Genomic DNA, 15,253 nt, shown 5'->3' on the forward strand with positions numbered 1-15,253 from the left:
AGGGTGCGGGGGGCTGCGGGGCTGGCTCAGCCTGTGCCAGGGATTGCAGCCCGGTGGGGCTGCGTGAGAGCAGGCGGCCAGGACTGCCACGAGAGGAAGATGCTGTCACCAGCTGATGGGTTTCAGTGGTTCCCGTTTGCTCGAACATAGTCTGAGCTTGGGGGAGTGTTTGTTGTTCGGGGACAGTCACTGGGCAGACTGCGTGACCGGGAGCCTTTGCAGCCCCGCGCATGAGCCCTGCTGCAGCCTCAGGCACAGCAGTGCAGTGTCTGGCTTGCCCCAGGGCCATATGCAGCTGCGGAGGGACCGATCACATCTCCAGGCCACGTAGCCATTGCTCCGACAGTAAATAGCCCCGTCAGGACCCCTACAAGGAGAGGCCACAATTGCTTTCCGTGTGCAGGAGGGCCACATAGATAAGGCTTTCACCTCCAAGGCTCTGCTGAAAAATTAGGGACGGGAGGTGGGAGGGAGCAAATTGAGATAAATGAGTGTGCTGCATGGCATCCTGCCCACAGGATGCTGAAATAAAAAAATCAGTAAATAAAAAATCACCAGTCTTTATCTGGTCAGAGCCTGAATGGGCTGTGTGATAAGTATAACGGATGAGCCTGCCGTGAGGGCCTGAGAGAGGGACCTACCGTCCCTCACTGCCATGTGGGAAGGCACCTACTGGTGCTGGTTTGCTGGGGGAATGGCTGCGGTGTGTGCGAAGGGCCGGGGCAGGCAGCTCTGCTGCGGCACGCCAGGTCCTGTCCCTCCGAGTGTGCCGCACTGGCTGCCGTGCCGGTCCCAGGCAGCTCTGGGAAGGGCTTGGATCCTTCCTCAGCGTGAAATGCACTTTTCCAAGTCGTCCTTCACAGCGAGGGAAAAGGCAGATCAGATGCCGAATTAGCCTGCGAGAGCCGTGTTCCCGTCTCTCTTATCTAACTCACTGTAACAAGCTCTTTGCATTTATTCAACCAAATGTGCTGCAGAATTGCGTTACAGCTCATGGCTGCGAGCCATCTGTGGAGAGAAATCCAGTTATACCTTGTATAATAAGTTCCTGACAATCTTACAGAGGACTCCGGGTCATAAAAGTCTCCCAGTTTTATCGCCAGTAACAGACACGGAGAGAAATTAAGTTGTCTTATCAAATTTAGATAATATATATCCCTCTGGAGTGGAAGGTTTCTGATGGATCTTTTACAGTATTAGAACATTTAGAGGGGTGAATAGAAATGCACAGCAAGGGTGGGAGAGCACTGGGGAGCAGAACACCCCGGGGGCACCCAGGGAACAGCAGTTCGGTAGCTGCTGGGCAGAGACAGGTCTTGGGGAGCCATTGAAATGCAAGATGAGGCAAAGGCTGTTTGCGAGCAGGAGCCACGCTGAGACATGGGCTCTCCTCCTGCCTTGCTCACCTCAAGCGCTTGCATGCCATGTATTTACGAAAGCAATAACCTCCAGCAGTCCTGATATGCAAACTCCTTCCCCGCTGCCTCCTGTGCTAGTCGTTGCAGGAAGAAAGAGCCACGGGATGTTTGCCGAGTTTCTAGGTCCCGGGGTCTGCTGAAATCAGCAGCCAAGCCCCGCAGGGAGGCTGGATACGGGATGGCTCTACGACATATCCCCATCCCTGGGGTGCGTCTCCTTCGGGCCGGTGCACCGAGTGCCCTGCAGCTTCCCTGCCGCAGGCAGGCACAGCAAAACGGCCGACACAGGGGAAGAGGATTCACAGTGCTGGGAAGAGTCTCGCTCCTGCAGCCTTTGCAGGGCTGGTCGGTGCAGGATGAGGCCTCAGCTGGGCTCTCCCTGCCGCTGCTGGTGGGGAAAGGAGCTCTGCTCCGCTCAGGCAGTAATTTTAAGCTCCTTGGAGAAGGGTCTCCTGCCGATCCCGTCACCCAGGGCTTGGCCTGGTCTCTGACCCCTTGGCTCGGGTGTGAAGGCTCCTGCAGCCAGGGCTGTGGGACGGGGATGCTCACCGCCTTGCCCAGCCTGCGGCCCCGCGGCTGAGCGCTCCCTCCCAGGGGACGCGCTGATGGCTTGGGAGGGCTGGGATCCTCCACACACCTGCTCTCTGTTCAATATTTAGTTTTCTGCAAAAGCAGAGTGCAGTAGTCATGGTAATGAAGCGGGCAGGCCCAGCATCGCTGGCGTGCCATTTATTAAGAGCTGTGCAGTCTCAGGCACTGGGGATGCAGACGCATGTCTCCCCTGAGATCCCCGGACTAATAAAAAAATGAATCCTCACTTACTGATCTCTGTATTTTTAAAGACTGGTTACTCCGTCTTTTCCTTTTTTATTCACTTTTTAAAAATCTATCTGGCCCTTCAGTGCAGAATTATCTGTTTAGCACCATCATTACTTTAATCACAATTAGCTTTCCCACTCCATTAATAAGACTCTAAATGGTGGTAGATCATGGGAATGGGCCTTCACAGCCATCCCAGCATTTTGCCGGGTCTGACGCCCAGGGTTTTCTCTCCTGCCAGAGCCAGCAGTCAGTGCTCCCCGTGCTGTGCTGCGCATTCCTCCCCGGTCCCTCTGGTCTCTGAGAGGTGCTGAGCCCTGCAGCTGGGCAGGCTCGGGGACGGGCAGGCACTGGCAGCGCTTCCCTGGCAGGCTGTGCTGCTGGGCTGGAGTTGTTCCCGCTCCTTGTGGTGGGAGCAGAGAGACTGGGAATTGGGATTTAACCAGAAGAGTGGGTCAAGAGCCTGCCTCGCCTCCCCACATCTTTTCTTCAGAGCATTTGGTGAACAATGCGTGCAGAAGGCTTTTTATTTTTGTGTAGAAACGTGTGTCTAATGAATTAGCCACGGATTGGAGCCTAACATGGGTAATTTACACTGAACATTCGCTCGCTCAGAATCATCCATCAATTTCCTACCACATTAAAATGAACGTCCCGCCCTGGGAGTGCGCGGCTGGTGCTGCACCCCGTGGCTCCTTCCCAGCGCACCCCTTGGCACGGCGCAACCACCCGGGTCCCCTCCGTGGAGGTGGGGACCGGCATGCCGCGGCCCGCAGTCACTCCTCTCTGGCCCCTGCCCAGCTCTGTGGACAGTGGGCCGTGATGTGCCCAGGACCTGTCGGCACGAGGTGGGCAGACGTGAGGACGGGCACAGGCTCCCTGTCCTGCAGCCACAGGGTGCCAGCGGGTTTGGGGGGGAAGGGGGATTTGCCGCCCCAGCAGGCTGGGAGTGGGGCTGGGCACTGCAGCAGGGTCCGGGGTGGCCGGCACGGCCCTTGGCACCCACTGCCCAGGTGTGGGAGAGGGCCATGGAGTGCTGGCCATGGGAAGCAAAGCCCCTGCCCCGAGGCTGGGCACCGACTGCTGGAGCCGGTGGGAAGCCCTGCCGTGTGCTGAGCCTCCCCCGAAAGCACAGACAGCTTTTTGGCTGGGACCTGTGTCCTCTCGATGCACGGTGTGGCATGAGCCTAATTTCCTTGCCTGGGGACCAGCGCCAGACCCAGGGGAGGATGCCACCACCAGAAGCCACTGTAGCCGGAGCAAGGCATCTGCAGCAGGGCAGGCAGTGGGTGGCGGGAGTGCACCCGTGCAGCCACTGGTGGGGGGCACAGGTGGGGCTGGTGCGTGGCCGTGCCTAGGGTGCAGTGGGTCAGCTCACCCCTCTGCTTGGCAGCACCGGGGTCCCTCCTCCTGCCCACCACTGCAGGGACACCCCCAGGGGAGGGATTTCACAGGGCAATCGTTAGCGCAGACGTAATTGCTGAGATGACTGCTGATTGTGGAGTTTGCAGACAAAAAATGGAGTGGCCAGGGTCAGTCATAATTGGTAAATATTTGTCTAGCTAATCAAAAGGCCTTTTAATTAACAATTTTGTTCTTGCAACTGGTTTAATTTTTTTTAAGAACTTCTGCAGGAAGTCAATTAGACCCAACAGATGGTGAAGAACATCCCAGCATCAGCACATCCTGCCATCTGCCACCGCTGGAGAGCGGCACGGCCCTGCCAGACCTACGCGCCCCATGGCAGCCCCCTCCCCGGGACAGGGCAGCCGTGGACCCTCACCTCCACCACGGGGCCGTGGACAGGCGGGTTCCCCTCAACAGGAGCCACGTGCAGCCGGCACCGCTGCAGGTGCAGAGGGCGAGCGGAGGGGCCAGGACTGCCTGAGCCACGCGCGCTGGGCGCTTTTGGGGCTGCAGCTCTGCCCAGGGCAGTTTCGCCTCTCCCTGGGCAGCTCTCGCCAGCCCCAGCCCCGAGCGAGTGGCAGGTGGAAGGCGCAGCTCTGTGCTCTGCTGTGCCTCGGGGCTGGCTCCCTGGCAGCACCAGCAGCTGGCACAGCTCGGGGCAGGCACAGCTTGCCCTGCCGACAGGCTCTGCTCCCTCGGCTGGTGCCCCTGCCCTCTCCTCCCCATGGGGCTGCCTGGCACCTGGTCTCTGGGTGGTCTATCCCTCCGCAGCTGGAGCAGAGCTGCCCAGCACTCAGGAGAGAAATGCCTGCAGGGATGCAGGGCACTGCCGCACAGGTATACAGGGCATGCACCGTGCAGGGACACAGGGCATTGCCATGCAGGGGCACAGGGCACTGCTGTGCAGGGACAGAAGGCGCATGCTGTGCAGGGATGCAGGGGACACACTGTCCCACATCCCCCCTGCCTTCACGCTGCCCTTCCTTCCACCTCTGCAGGCAGGGCTGCGTCTCCGCAGGTGAGCTGGCAGCGCCCGCACCTGCTGCTCTCCACAATCAGGAGATTGCTTTGCACAAGAGGCATCTGACGTGTCTCTTCCTCAATCAGCGGCTCTTCACGCCCAGCTCTGTGCCACTCACTGCTGATTGCCCTTTGTCTCCTGCAAGGCCACGCTCTGTGGCAGCGCAGGCAGCAGGGCCACGGTGCTTCCGTGGCAGGCAGGCACAGCGCTGCTCCCAGTGCAGCTCTGCCTTCCTCTCCCCATGTTCCCCGTGTCCCCCGCAGCTCCTGGTGGGGGAAGATGCTGGGGGTCTCCCAGCTCCGGGGGCTTATCCCAGCGCGGGCTGGAGGGGAGCCCCTGGTTTGGGCTCTCTGCTGGGTGCTGGCTTTGGCCCCACATGGGTGCAGGACCCTGCTGCTCCTGCCCCAGTCCCCATCTGCGGGAAAATGGCTGGAGAGCACGCGCCCGGCCTCACCTCCAGGTCTGTCTGGCGATCAGGCATGGGGTAAGCAGCCGGTCCTGCAGCTGGCAGGGCAGAAGGAGGCACGGGTGAGCAGAATGCTGGACTGGGCACTGGGCAGAGCTCCCATGCCTCGGGGCTGAGCCGGGAGCAGGGCAGGAGGGGGCATGGCCACCCCGAACATCGCTGCCCAGCCATGCCGCTGGAACGTGTCCAAGGCGCCCGGGAGCAAAGCACCTAAATCTCTCCTGTCAGGCCCTCCAGAGATGTCCCCCTTTATTCACAACTGCTTTTTAATTGCCTTTTGTCAATTACAGCGAGATGGATCGGGTTCCTCCGGGAGGCAGTAATTAGCGCGGGGATGAATGCCGAGGCAGCCAAGCTCCCTCTTCACACAGCAATGGTGATTTGTAAACCTGTCACCCAGACACTGAGCTCGGCTCCCCCTCACCGCCGCACGGCCTCGCAGGGGCAGTGGGAGCACAGTGCACAGCGCGGGGAGGAGTGAGCAGGACCTGGGCACCCACCCCAGCCTCTCCCTGCAAAAAGCCTCGTCATGCCCCCCAGCATGCAGGGCACAGAGCGTGGCTTTGCGGAGCGGGGGGGCTGGCTGGTTGGTGTTCCCCTACCAACGGGCAAAGGCTGCATGTGTGGGGCAGGAGGGGTGAGGACTGGGGGGCAGCTGGGGAGAGAAGCTGCTCTGGGGAGAGTGGGGTGCCGGAGCCCCTCTGGACGGGGTACCGCTCCCGCCAGAAAGAATTAACACCTACAGTTTCCAGCTAGCTGTGGCCAGCCTCCTAATTAGGTTTGGTGACAACAGCAATTAGTCATCCAGGTTCCCAGTACAGTGCCTGGGACCTTCAGAAAGCTCTGACCAGGTCGCTGCTCTCCACACAGCAATGCCAACGTGTCCTGCCCACAGCTCAGCCTGCATGGACGCTGTGCCTGCTGCTGCCTGGCCTCCATGGCCAACTGTCCTTGAGCTCAGGATGCTCTCACTCATGTTGCCAAAATTCATCCCTCCAGACAACCCGGTCAGTCATGGGAGAACCTGGACAGTGGCTGGCTTGGCTGCACTCAGAGACACAGCCTGCCAGGGGCTTGCTCTTGCTCAGCCCCGTCTCCTCCTGACGCTCACTGACATCTCCCACAATCCTGGTCCCAGCTCTGTAGGGCTTGGGGCACCCGGGGGATGCGGCCACCAGCCACGGGCCGTGGCCAGGCTGCAAGGACAAGCCAGCACGCCGGCCTGGCCTGGCTCAGATGAGCCCAAAGTACGCTGCAGACAGTGGCATTGCTCGGCCAGCGCTGAGATGAGGCCAGTCTGCAGCCGTGCTCCTGGCAAGTGGGAGCTGTGCAACCCCTGCCATGCTCAGCGCCACTGCAACGCACGGTGCTTCAGCCTCAGCAAGTGCAAGTCACATCCCCAACCCCATCTTCCCAGAGTGAGGTCGGGGCAGCGCAGATGAATGTCCTACACCCCTCGCAGGTGACAGTACCGGGGGACAGCTGTGAATGCTGTCCGCCTCACTGACTGAGGAGCCAGGGACAGCCCTGGCAGCTTATGGCGCAGCAGAGGCTTCCTGTGGCAGCAGCGCTGGGGCAGGAGGGAGGGGAGCAGCCGAGGACCCCCCGGCGCAGGCTGCGCAGTGCTGGCTCTGGGAGGGTGGAGGCTGCTGGAAGGTCTGGCTGGAAAGAGGGCAGCCAAGCTCTTCCCACCGTGGGGCTCTGCCCCGGCTGCAGCATCAGCCGTACCCGTGCTGGGGCTGCCGTCGGCCACCGCCTGCCCTCCCCAACTCCCCCCCACCCTCCCTCTCTGCTTCGTGGCTTTTGTCTAATTCCCTACGCCCCTTTCCTATTTTTCTTCTTGACAGAAGAAGCAGGCTCATGCATCTAGAGACTCCACAGCCCTTTCTTGTAGCTGTAGATTAAATTTCCCAGCTCAGCGTCTGCTGGCCTCTGGCTGAGTCGGTGTGCACAGGTGTCCTCCCCATCCCCGGGAGCAGAGTGCAGTCCTGGCAGTGCCGGGTCCTTGGGAGAGGGTCTGTGCAGAGGCATGGGGCGATCGCTGCCAGCCGAGCCGAGCCAAGCCGAGGCGAGCCGAGCCAAGCCCTGCCAGCCCTCCAGGCCATGGCTTTGGGCAAAGAGCAGGGGTAAGTCTTGTGTGGGCCCAGCAGCCAAACTTTGCTGAGCATCCACCAGCTCCTGCTTCTCTTGCTCTGCTCTGTCCTTGACCCTGGGGAGGGTGCCACGTGTGGAGGGAGCCCGGCTGCTCTAATTAAACCATGTTTGCAAATTCCCATGGTAAGCATCACTAATTATAATTAGGGAGAGCAGACCTGCCTTCCCTGCCTCTTGGAGACGTGAACAAGCTCCCTGCATGCCGACCAGGCTCAGAGGGCACTGAGGGCTGGCACGTGGCACTGCTCAGCATCCCCAGGACTGGGCACGTGCCCCGGAACAGCCCCCGTGGGGCAATGGCCCCATCAAGGGCCCTTGGGCTGGGGGTGCCAGGCCGGGGACAGGGCACCGCTGTGCAGCTGGCATCTACCCCTCCATCCATGCATGGCGTGACTGCCGCCCCGCTCCCTCAGCACGCTCTCTTCATGCTTGAACCATTGGCCTAACGATTTCAGGTTTTTCCCCATTTTCCTGTATTATTATTTGTCGTTGTTCCTGTTGCAGTTCAGTGACCATGAATTATTGAACGTCTGCTTGCTCAGTAACTCTTTACTTCCACCTCGGCACACTGCTGCCTTGCCGCCTGCACGGGACGGCCGCCAGCTCCTGCCCCCGGCCTCGCCGCCTGCTGCCGCAGGACCCCTCGCCGTGCCGTGGCACGTGCGGCACAGCCCCGCTCACTGGCAAGGCTGCGGGCGAGGGGCTGTGGAGGCTTCTGGGTCCAGCAAAGCGCCTTTTCCTGTCTCCGCTTCGTCGGCCATAGGGGCTGGGGAAGGCCAGGAGCTGCTCAGCTGTGGGAGCCCTGGGTGAGACGTGGGATGCACTGGAATGCACTGGGAGGCTGTGCGAGCAGCAGGGGCAAATGGCTGGAACTCACTTGTGCCCTGAGTGGGTGTGACCCAGGCCATTAGGTGCACATGGGGCTGATTTAGGGCAATGCTCACCACGTCCCTGCCAGGTGATAAGAGGAGAGGGGGGCACTGCCTTCCTGCCCAGCCTAGGGTGGGGGTGGTAGGAGGAATCCCAGCCTGCTCCTCCAGGGAGGCTAATGGTGCTCTGCAGGCAAGGAGGGTGCACGCAGACATGGTCTGGCCCTGGGATACGATGAGCCTGCACCACTTCTGAGGACTGCCGTGGGTACCCAGGCCACCAGCTCCCTGCAGCTGCCCCCGTGTTTGCCCTGTGGATGCTGTGTGCTGCAGCTGCCGTACCTGCGCAGGTGAGTCTGCTCTTGCTGGGCTCCACCTCTGCTTGCTCGGAGCCAGGAGGGCTGGATCCCTCTGCAGTGCTTGCCTGTCTCTCTCAGGGCTGTGCTGGGGAAGGGGCCAGTTGTTGTGGCTGCTGCCAAGAGACCACCTCTCGCTGTGCTGCGGAGACCCCAGGTGCTGGGACAACCCTTCCCAACAACCTCACCAGCTTGCCCTGGCAGGGCCAGGGGCTTTGCAGTGAGCGCTTGCTGGGCAGTGTGAGCAGGCGTGAGGGGGGCTTGCCCGGCATCCCATCCCTGCTCTCAGGAGCTCTGTGTTCATCCGTGGGCCGGGATGTGTTGGTGCTTACTGAACTGCCCCGGTGCTGGTGGCAGGACGGGGGCTGGAGCTGGGGCTGTGTGGCAGTGTTTGGAGGAGTGGGGAGGCTCTTGGTGGATGACAGCGTCTGGCCAGGCCATCAAAACAGGGGGAAGGCTCTGGCAGAGCCTCCAGGTGCCCTGGGGCTGCCCAGGCTGAAGGCACAAGTGGCTGGGGATGAGTAAGGGAGGTTTTTGCCAGCACCCAGCCCTGCCTGGGAGGACAGGGCTTTCCTGGGGCTGGGGAACGCTTCCCTCCCCTGTGCCGTGCTTGGAGTGCATTTGCTGGGGGCAGAGGGGAGGCACTGGTTTTAACAGGCCCTGTGAGTGGCCCTGGGTGGGGGCGAGGACGCGGGTATGCCCGGTGCCGGGCTGAGCTGTGCCAGCGGGAGCCGGCCCCGCCAGCGCTGGGGCGGCCGGGATGTGCTGTGGCTGGAAGCTGGCTGGCGTCTTGGCCCTGCAAAGCTGCTGCTTTCTCCACACTGCTTTTGTGCTTAGGGCAGAGCTGAGAAATCTCTACTGGTATTGTGGGATTTCACAGAATTGAAGAATAAAGTCTCTGAACTCCCTACAGCTGCATTTTCTGAGCACTGCAACACTCTGATACCTCTGAAACACTATTAAGCACCTGGTGCTGGGTTGTCTTTGCAACCATGTGTCCTAAATAAATCCCTTCCCCATGCTGAGCCGTGCTAATGGCCTATTGTTAAATGGCCAGCCAACACAGTATAAGATGAAGTCATTATTTTTCCAATCGTCTCGGAGGGGGAAAAAACCAAAACAAACAACTCTCCAGCATCTTTCTTGTAGGATGAGACTGAAACTGGGAGGCTGCAAATCCCTGGGCAGTGCACTGTGGGGCTGGGCAGCCCTCAGCGACGCCAGGGCTGGGGAGCAGCACCCGCTCCGCTGGCTTGCCGCGTCGCGTCAGCTCCTCCGTCGGGGTGGGCTGACAGCACCCACAGGGATGCTCGGCCTCCTCGGGCTGTCCTGGATCCACAGGTCCCGGTGGCCTCCCCCATGGTGAGCCCGGGCAATCGCTGCCTGCTCTGCCAGGGCCGTGCCCAGCTGGGCGTCCCACGGGGCCAGCAAGCCCCCATCCCTGCCCGCATCCGCCACCCGCTCCTGCCTTGTGGCTGGGCCGGGAGCCTCGGCGGCATGGCGTCGGCTGTGCTGGGGCTTGCTCGCCGCTGCGACAGGGCAGGGCCACGCCGGCTGGCACGCACTTGGCCCTGGCCATTTGCATGTGGGTGTGCAAGGCGCTGCCTCCGGCCCGCGGCTCTCCGGCACCTGCGCTTGTCTCTGTCTGCCGCCGTCTTGCATGTAAGCGGGCTCCCGGGGAGACTCACTCCATCTTTTTCCTTTAACCTTGAAATGCAATTTCCTCCCCAAAATACCCTTTTTCCTGTAAACAACATCTCTTTAGTAAGATTACAGCAAAAATCCCTGAGCTGCTGGGTCCTGGGCGCTTTATCACCCGGTGAGCCCCATCCGTCACGGCTGTGCGTGTGTTCCCATCGCCCCGCCCTTGCTGCTGGGTGATGGTCTTTTCATCATTTTTACAGATTTATTTTACAATAATTTAATTTCATCCTCAGCCCTGGGAAGACGAATTGGCCCCTGATGTGACTGGGGATTCAGAGCCAGTCTCATAAATTTGCTGCCTCTACACAAAGCTCTTTCTGGAGTCCCCACCACAGCCGTGAGTGAGAGTCTTTAAACAATGGGGGACGGGCTGTAAATCTCGCGCGGTGATGGAGGGGTGCTGCCGGCTTCTCCCTGAGCCTCGGCCAGGCTCGGTGGCTCTGGGCAGCCAGCAGGACTCCGCAGGCTGCCCCAGCAGCTCCCCTGTGGCACTGGGCGCTGCCAGCGGCTCCACGGGAACTGCCGGCGGCCGCGTGCCGGGGCTCTCGCTGTGCTGCCGGGATGCAGCCTGCCCTTGTGGGCACCCGCTGCTGGGGGTCCAGGAGCGGCCGGTGCCCGGGACCATCTCTGCAGGCACGCGCCCCGCTTTCCTGACTCGGCGCAGCTGGTGCTGTGCCGGTGCTGTGCTGGGCACAGGCTTTGGGGCGGTGCCGCCAGCCCTGCTGCGGAGCTGTGCCCAATTCTGCACATCTGCGCTCGCCGCATGTGGGACTCGCTGTGCTTTCGTTGCAAAAGGCTTGCCAATGTAATTAAACTCGAGTGACTCCCCTGCCCCCAGGCACAGCCCCTCATTTCCCTTTGATTTATTATGTCTTCTTAATTTATTTAAATGAGTCTCGGTGTTTGCACAGGCTGGGAGGGTGCTGGCTGGAGCTCTAATTGCTGGAGTGAAGGGAAGGCAGCAGGAGGGGCTCTGCGGGGGCTCAGCCCGGGCCAGGCAGCCATGTCCACCCCCCGGGCACGGTTGGGGCTGCGGGAGTGCGCAGTGTGGGGCAGGGGCCTGTGGGCAGACCCCCGGCTGAGCCCCAGGCATGGGAAGCACCTTTGGAGCAAAGCTCAAGGCACTGGGCTGTGCCAGTGCCCGGGGCTCTGCCTCAGCGGGGCTGCAAGGGGAAAGGCTGATTAGCTTTTGGGGCCAATTTAGGGGCATCTTGCTGGGACCCTGCAGGGCAGCAGCTGCCCTGGCTCTGAGCTGGCAAAGGTGGAGGGATGGCAGAACCCGGGGAGGGACCCCTGTTCGCCCCCACTCCCGGTGTGTGCAGGGGTTGGGGTCCAGACGGATCTTGCCGTGTTTCCTGGCCGGCACAGGAGAGGTGTGGGTGACCCTGGGAGAGCCGGCGGCACAGCTCCGAGGGCTCAGTCTGTGCTCGAGGCCAGAGGAGGTTCCTCTTCTGTCCACAGAGCCTCTCGCTCCCTCCATCCGTTCGTCTTGCCTCCTCGTGGGCCCTGCTCCTCTGGTTCCCAAAGGACCACCAGGCTGAGCAGGCAGCGTGCCTCCTGCCTGCCCCATTCCTGCCCAAGTGCCTGTGCGGTCTCATGCCCGGCTGAGCTCCGTGCCGCTGGCCTTGCCATCCCCAGCCTGTGTTTGCACAGCTGATTGTTCCTGGCTCAGCGTACTGCCTTGCACTTGTCCCTGTTGAATTTCATCCTATTTTTTCCAGTCCATTTCTCCAATTTGTCAAGATCATTTTGAATTCTAATCCTGTCCTCCAAGATACTTGTAGTCCCTCCCAGCTTCATGTCATCTGCAAATTTAATAAGCGCTTTCTCTATTCCATCATCCAGGTCCTTAATGAAAACATTGAGCAAACCAGAACCAGGGCGAGCCCTTGGCCATCTAAGCAGCCTGATGCTCACACCATGCTCACCATGCTTGCTGCCCAAATGTGATGGGAGGTGGTGCCAGAGCTTTGCCATGTTGGCTGTGCCTTGCTGCATCCCCCAGTTCACGTGGGACCTCTCTGCTTTGCTGCCCCGGAGTGGTGCTGGGACCATGGTGTGCTGCAGGGGGACAGGGGTGCCAGAGCTGGGGTGAGGCTGGGAGGGGACAGAGGTTCATCTCAAGGAGGGCTCCAATTCGAGCTGCTGTGGGCCGGTGCAGTACGAATGCCTGGGGCCAGCCTGTGGGTCTGCACGATGTCCCGTGTAGCGAGGAGCCCAGTGGGGCCTCACCTGGCGGCTGTGTGGTAAACACCGCAGGGCTGTGCCCTGCAAACCCCTGCTTGCAGGCAATGCCGGTGGCGTGAGGAGGGCATGCGGAACAGTGGTGAGACATGGCTCCGGCGGTGGCTGGTGCATCCCGAGCTGGGGTGTGTGGCAGTGACTGTGGTCACAAGCGGGATGCAGAGGGGAGCAGGCGTCCAGCAGTGAGAGGGCAAAAGCCCCTCACCCAGGTAATCAATGTGGGCATAGGGGCAGCAGAGCAGTCCCTGATGGGCCGTCCTCCCCATCAGCAGCAGCCCAGGTCCTTTTCCGCTGGGTGCAGGCTCTCCCCAGCCCTGTGGTCTCCCCGTGCTGAGGCTGCTCCCTTGGGGGCCAGGACTGCTTCTCTGGGCTGCATGGCAGGGACCTGGAGCCAGCCCAAAGAGGAGCCACCCTGTGTGCGCCGCCCACCCCCCCCGGCCACCAGCCATCTCTTTAATTGATTGTAGAAAGCAATTCACAAAATACAGACTGCTGCCTGTGCCAAGCTCTGTGTGTCCAAGCGTAGCTTAATTTCACAGTAAAATTTCAAATGCAATGAATGGCTTTTCCCAGCACCAGTCAATGTCCAAGCCAAGAGCCTTGCAAGCTGCATGGGCTGTGTGGAGCAGCCCAGAAATGGCTCTGGCGCTGCCCTGCAGAGCATGCAGCTCCCCAGGTGGCAGCCCTGCCAGAGCTCACGTGCCTGATGCTGCCCAGGTTGGCTTGGCTGTGCAGGGCATGCTGTGGCCGCAGCCTGGTCTGCGGGGAGCGGCAGGCCCTGACTCTCTGTGCAGCAAGCTGGATGCTGCAGGCATCCCGTGCAACGCTGCCTCTCCGCACAGCCATCGGGGAGGTGTCCCGGCAGGGCTGGCCGGCGCTGCGGTGGCAGGGGCTCAGCTGAGATCTGGTGCTCCTGCTCTGGCTCCTTTCACGTCAGAGTTATAATTTCATGGTCAGGGTCCAGGAGGTTTGTACACACAGAAGCATTAATCCTGCATTTAGTGATACTTGAATAGTTGGTGTCACATCAATTAGATCAGTTCTTGGATACTGCAGTGGTAAGTGCTGTGCAAAGCCTCTGGGCTGCAGAAATCCCAGTGGCAAGCAAGGCTGGTGGGGCTGGCAACAGTGGGCAGAGCAGAGCTGGCAGAGATGTTGAATGCTGAGAGAGCGGCAGGGGTGCATGGCGCGTTTGTCCTTTGCAGGAGAGCAGTGAGGCCTGGGGCTCTCAAGGTGGTCGGTGCCTGGGGGTGCTGTGCTGGGGGGCCGCTGCCCTGGCTGCACAGCATCGGGGTGCAGGTGTGTGCTCAGGGAGGTGCTGCCAACGTTGCAAACCTCTGAGCGTAGTCCCTCAGTCGTCCTGTCACGGTGCTCCTCTGTGTCGAGCCACTGGCTGGGCACCTAGTTCAGCATCAGCTGCTGCTTTCCTCATCCCTTTGGGCTGCAGTTGCAGCCCATGGCATGGCTTTGCATGCGCAGTGGATTTGCCGGCACAGTGCTGCCTGCCCTGCCAGCTAATGGGGAGGAGGCTCAGGCGGGTCTGGGGCAGCATGGAGAACCCCAGGGCTCACGTGCCTGCAATACAGATCAGCACTGTCAGTCCTATCACCACTGTGGCTTGTAGGCAGAGGTAATTTGCAGATGACAAATATCCCCGACAGTAAATATTTTTCCCACCCTCATCTTTCTACAAGCAGATAAGGTGGCAGCACTGTGGCAATACGGTTGCTGGAAGGAGACAAACTCTTCGGCAGTCTTAAAAGTCTATTGTGTCCCCGCAATTATTTATAGATAAACAGAAGAAAGCCAATAAGCACAGAATGGAGCTGCACAGCTGCATTTGTTATGATGATGATGATGTTATCTCTCCTTCACACCCACACATGCGCATCTCCAGTGCATGGAAACTCGCTGCTGGCAACAGTCAAATCCCTATCCGATACGAGGCAGGACAGGCTGGAGGTTTTGCCCTCTCCTCGCTGACTTGCTGCCAGTCTGTTTTCCCCCACAGCGACCCAACTGCACAACTCCTCCAGCGGCTTCTCACCCCCCGGACAAGCTGGGGAGCTGCGGCACCCACAGGGCCCCGGGGTGCCCATGCAGCAGTGCAGTTCCTCCTTTGCTGTGTCTGTTCCTGTCTGCAGCAGGATGTGGAGACCAGGTGGCCTTCGTCCTGGTAAACCAGTCCCCAGGGTGCCGGGCGTCTCGTGGTGAGGGGGTCCCGGTGTTGCTTGCAGGGAACGTGGGACTGGCTGTGTCCTCACCAGCTCATGCAGCTGGACCCCAGGGTGTGGGTGCCTGTTGGCTTTCCCTGCCCTGTGCAGCCATGACCTCCTCTCCCATCCCACACCGCTGCCAAGGACAGAGATGGGTGTGTTTGGAGGAAGCTGTGTGAGGGATCTGGGATTAAAAGATGTGGCAGGGAAGAGTGGTGGAGGTCGCTCCTAATGACTGTGTTTCTCCAGCCTGTGGAGCAGAGATGCTAGGGAGCGAGAAACACAGACTCTGGCATGGGAAGAGGTTGGGACGCACCGTGCTCTCCCCGTTCGGTGAGCACTTGGGGAGGTCTCTGAGTGCTGCGGGAGCCTGCAGCGAGGGGCCTGGGGCCTGGCAGAGCTGGACCCACCAAAGGGGAGGGCAGGAAAGTTGCAGGCTCAAGGTGCAGGGTGCCTCTGTGCCAGGCACCGGGGTCCCCGGGTGAGCTGTCATTCGTGTGGCACTGGGGCCCTCGACCAGCCCAAGTCTCCCTGTGTCCCGGGGTGCTGCATGGCATCGGCTGGCCCCCTCCGGGGGGG

Source organism: Haliaeetus leucocephalus, unplaced genomic scaffold (genome assembly GCF_000737465.1).
Source record: "Haliaeetus leucocephalus isolate CR32 unplaced genomic scaffold, Haliaeetus_leucocephalus-4.0 Scaffold273, whole genome shotgun sequence".
NCBI classification, from domain to species: Eukaryota; Metazoa; Chordata; class Aves; order Accipitriformes; family Accipitridae; genus Haliaeetus; species Haliaeetus leucocephalus.